Here is a 6,000-nt window from a genome sequence, read left to right on the forward strand (position 1 = left end):
ACAAATATCGATACTCTGATAAAGTTGAGGTATTATTTTCTTACCTTTTATTTATATAACACATAATAAACGATTAAAAGTTATAGAAAGCCTAGCCTTTCTTGCGAACCTCATCAATAGCCATTTAGCTTTGCTGTCCACAATTAAACAGTTCCATTGTAACCTGACCAACTACGCTAAATTTCTAAGAATTAGTAAGAATATTACCAATATTAATCTTTTGCAGTTGATTTTGCCGTTGTCCTATTAAATAGTGGTTATTTAACCATACTATGCTACTCTAGACAGGGAGATCAGGATTTTGTTAAGACATACTATCTCCATTTCTATAGATGGTTCTTCGAAGTGATCCCATTTAGCTATGGAAGTGCATTTATACTGCAGGTACGTTTAACAATAATGAGAACTTATAAATCTTATTAAACATTTATATAAATTATTTTTTTCAGGTCAGTATACTACAAACTGTATCTATCTACAATATCTCAAACATTATAGTGCTCGTTGCAGCTATTTATTTAGTCTATAGATTCCGAAATTTCAATCGTTTGCTGCGAATACGTCAGAAGGAGGTAAAAAAAAAAATAGTGTCTATATTAATTTGTAAGTACAAGAACTTTTTGATATTGATTCTTAATTGTAAATTAAGTCTGTTATATTATCTCCTTATGTATACTATATATTATATTATCTACATGTTTCTCTAACATACATGCCATTATTAACAGAGAATGAACTTAAGCCAGATAAGGAAAAGTGTTTTTGTAACAATTTATATAAAAAAAATATTATGTAAATGTACGTACATTAAATAACAACGAGCTCAATGAGAACTCAAATATATACTATTGTAATTATAACTATGAATAAATAACCGGAGTGTAACCTATTGAATTACACTAGTTTACAAAATTTAACTTTTTGTTTGTTGCCGCGAATTTTATATATTTATTTTAAAGATAATTATCTTTTCACTAGTCGAATCAGTTTGTTGACCACGAAATAACTATATGTATATATTTTATTGTATTGTATCTATTAAAATGGAAATCCAACCCCACGCTCTCTAACTTTGCAGTTAAGACAGTTTCATCCAATCACTTCCTATTATTAATTTGTTATTTTCGAAATTTAAAGTTAATAAATTTAATTATAATTTGGAATCAATCGAGCATTAAATAATATTGGTATTTCTTACACTGTGATTGATTTAAGTTTCATTTGTTGCATGTCTATTGTTTATTATCATTATCACACGTTAAACAAAAACAAAACTTAAAGTATGACAATATATGTACGAAAATTATTATAAAGATTAATTTGAATGTGATAACCGATAAAAAGTAGTTTTTAAATACATTCATAGTGAGAAATAAGTGCTTTTTTAAATGTTTTAGTGTCTTCATAACGCTCAAGTACGTTGGTCAGATTTACAAATTCATTACACAAGACTGTCGCGCTTAGTAGTGGTGATCGACGCACACATGAGTCCAATAGTACTATTAGTATTTTTGACAAATCTTATAACGATTTGCAAGCAAATATACGATATAATAATGTAAGTATAGAAGTGTGAAAAATATTCCGAAATATATATCTTTAATAGAAAAATTATTAAGTTCTGATGCTTCTACTGATTCTTAACTTCAAAATTATTTCGTTTTCGTTTTCAGAATTCATAATGAAATAAACCATTTCGTAACGAGTTGCCCTGCTATCTATAGGTAGGAAAAACTTATATATAGCAAATATATATTTTTTATTTGTTCAGTAAGAAATAATCAATATGTAATTTTTAGATCAAGTCTGTTATCGATGTTTAGTTTCTTCATAAAATTTATACATACGTTATCCAAGTCAGTTTTCCTAGTTAACGTGATGGCTCGTGTAAATCAGTTAAGTCGCGAGCCGTTAGAACTTCTACATACTGTAACTACCGCTGCATACAATCCTGAGGTATAAGATTGAACTTCATATAAATAAAGAATATAAGAATACCTGTAGAATATATTAAAAATATGACATTTACAAGAACTCAGAGAGGTGATAAAGTCCAATAATCTAAGTTAATCAAAGACATAAAAAAACTACTATAGTTTTTAAATATTCTTCGAAAAGTCATCCAAATTCGGTTAAAAATCTAGTTAAATCCATTTTAATTGAATCGCAATTATCATGTTTCTTTATGAATAGTTACAGCGTTTTATGGATCAAGTATATCATTCGAACATCAGCTTTAGTGGGCTGCAGTTGTTTCATGTAAATAAACAAACAATACTTTATGTAAGTTGGTTTGTTTTTATATATCTATAAACCTTGCTCTAACACTCGAATCCGCGACTGTAGCGGCCGTTTCCAGTTGCTAAGAAATTCATAAGTCCGTTTCGTAAGTCACAAATATACTCAATTCCAAATTAAATTGCCGCATAATATCAATAGTTAGTAGCTGTCAGACGCACCTACCAACAAAGAAACTTTCATTTTACTACAATAGTTACACAAAATCCAATGTCTTAATATTGTCTTAAACCACACAGTAATTTCTAAACACCTATCTTTTGACTCATAATTTTATTCTGATATAATTATCGCTGGACTAAGATTTATATTATATATCTCTTAATAAGAAAATAATAACGGTGAAATGTTTTTTTACAGATGTTTTCGACTATCGTTACGTATGAATTAGTAATGTTGCAGCTACCACTCATTTACGGCAAATAATAAAGCGTTTTAAAATATTTAAAAGCATTATATTAAATAAGTTTGTTTCGGTTAATTCCATCGAGTGATATATTTATGGCGGTCTTAAATCTATGGAGTGATTTATAAAAATAGTCTGTAGATAATTTGATATGTTTGAGGGTATAATACACAGCAATTTAGCTTTTATCTCTATATTTTTTTTATTTGCTTATATGAATAGACATTATTTGTAGTTTGTAGTAATTAAAAATGCAATTCTTTACATGAACGTATTTAAAAATAAATCGGAAACAGTTTGTACTTGATAACAGTCGCTGCCTTTAGTTTCAATTATTCTTTTATTGCTTCTTCTCTTCTTAGTTCAATCGAAGTTATATGAAAAAAGTATTTAAACAGTTTGAAATCTTAACTCTAATTAAATTTCTCAAATCCTCTCGAATTTCTTCGAACAAATTGAATTTCAATTTTTAAACGCAAAGAATAATGCTTATTTCGTTTTTGTTTAAATATACTTACGATTACTATGCAATATATTGAAATAAAACCTTTTAAATATCATCGTAAATATGTAATCAAAGAATCTAAATTTTAGTTTTTAATTGTAATTTCATTTAAATAACCACATGAAAATATTTCTTGTCGAGATAGTCTGAATGTAACATCACACAAATATGGACCAGTTTGAAATGAATTAGTCCTGTATAAGACATTGGATATGTAAGGTCTTTGGTTACTGTAACGAGTGTCTTCTTTTTTATAAGCATTTCTCATATAAACATCAATTTACCCATAAGACACTTTCATCTCGTCTGCCCATGGTGACGGTTTATTCGAAATAGCCGAGGATATTGAAAAAATGTATCATAATAAAAATGGGATTTTAAATCCCTAAAACATTCATACTACAGAGTTTTATTTAGATGTTTACACTATAGTATGTTCAAATGATATCTAATTGATGCCACACGGAGAATATTAAGATCATTATCCACTTTTAGCATATTATAAAGCACATAGCACAAAACCGTGCACTATCATTGATTTTACATTTTATTTGGAATATTTTTTTATAATATTTAACTCTATCATGTTTCTGTTACAACCACTTCAAATATCTGTCCTTACAATTGTCATAATAACATGGGGCTGGTATCTTCTTAGTTTAAGATGTTTTAATCCAAAACTTTTTAATCAACTTAAAAATGTGAGCTGCTAAACAATATATCTTCTTTTTTAACACATTATTAAGGTTTTTCACTTAAGCATATGATATTTTTATTAAGAAATAGTCCTATATAAATTTATATATTGGACTTATGACGTCATAATTCGAAGAAGTTTCAATTAACAAGCCTATTAGTGAATGATGTTTAGTTGATTAGTATACTTGGTGTTTTAGAACCCAAATGTAATGATATAATTTCAGTCACTTTTTCTGAAATATCCTTCGTTAATATCTAAAATCAATGACAAACGGGGAAATAGTGCTGGTTTTGAGTCTGCTTTTATGGTGAAATACTTCCGAAAAATTTCAAGTTTGTGCAATATTTTTTGGGAACACGGCAGTTGTAAAATATAATGTCATAAAATAGAGGGGATATGGATAACATTATTATGATAAAAGTTATCTATTTTACGACTCACATAAAATTCGTTTTGATATTATAGCTCCTGCAGGTCCTTGGGAATTGTTCTTTTGTTGACTTAAACTGTTAACAAAAGATCAATCCTGTATATTCCGACCGTGTGATTGGTCGTTAATGTATTTAATCATAGGCCCTACAAAATGTATAATATAAAAATAATAATTTTAGCAAAAGCGCAGTAATAAAACTTTTCTAATATATTTTTAAAGGCGTTTTAAATTTTATGTATGTAAGTAGAGAGAAGTAAGATTTTCGCGAGTATTCATTTAAATGAAACTAGTATTATTCAGATTTATTTACGGGCAGACGAGGTGGACACCTCGTCTGCTCGTGATCGCGGTTGCTGCAAAGTAACCGAAACGTCGGGATTATGTAGTTTTTAAATAATAAAATCCGCGTAGTAAATCCGAATAATACTAGTTTCATTTAAGTAGAGAGAAGTTTTTAAAACGGTAAAGTAAATTACATTATTTAAAAAAAAGACTAGTTTATTGAAAATAATTCACATGGCTGACATGCAAACGTTGCATTAATTCTGTTTCATTTTCATACTCAGCAATTTCGAAATAGAGTCAGTTACTTTATACGAATATGTAGGTTGCTACTATAGGTTCACCCAAAACAAATTTCTAATTTTTATACCGTCTCTATTGTAACGATATGCATATCGTAGATAATTATGTATGATTCATGATATATAATTAAACAATCACAAAATTACCTCAATAAAGTTGACTTTTTCAATCAATCACACCCTTATTAACAAAAATATTCATTCATATCAGGAAGTAATTTTGACATAAGTACATATAGCATAAAATCAACGACCATTTTGTAACATACATAATAATTATAGTAATAACAACTGAAAATGAGCCGATATCTTCATTATCGCTTTATCAAACGTCTTCAAAAAAGGAAGAGGTTATCAATACGTCTGTACTTTTTTATGTTTGCTACCAGATCACTTTCCACTGGGTGAAGCTGTTTTAATGATTATTTTTTATTAGAGTGCTGGTGCTTGACCACTGGGCTCATTTCAATTTGATGTAGTTCTCGCAATGGTAACCATAATATAACCATATAAGTCTATAATTGTCATTCAGTATGCGTGTGGAAAATTTACGAGTAACTTAAACGCCAACCGATTTCTATTTTTTTATTTATAAGGGTAGATTTCACAAATGGTCCCATGATGATTACAATGAGACCTTATAGTGGAATCCTGAGCAAACTGAGGACAATCTTTAAATGAGTACGCATACAACATACACCTTAAGTAATGTTGTTAATTAAGGCGTATTATGTGTTATTAACCGACTTCAAAAGTGGAGGAGGTTCTCTATTCGTCACAATCTTTTTTTATATGATTGTTGCCGAATTTCTTTAAAACACCTGGCCCGATTTAAAAAAAAATCTCATTTTGTCTGAAAGATTGCACCCTCCAGTTCTTAATATGGTCACAACAAGTCAGGTTTACATAATGTGATTGTTTTAAAATTAAGGGAAATTAATAAAAAAATCGTGGGAAAGCAATTCTTTTTATGTAAATGCGCATTTGAGAAAGCCTTTCTTCCCATTTTTATGTATTTCATTTTTTATTTGTTATTTATTAAATTTATCGATATTATGATAATAAGTGTAGGTT

The sequence above is a fragment of the Danaus plexippus genome (assembly GCF_018135715.1).
Source record: "Danaus plexippus chromosome 3 unlocalized genomic scaffold, MEX_DaPlex mxdp_25, whole genome shotgun sequence".
In the NCBI taxonomy this organism is placed as follows: domain Eukaryota; kingdom Metazoa; phylum Arthropoda; class Insecta; order Lepidoptera; family Nymphalidae; genus Danaus; species Danaus plexippus.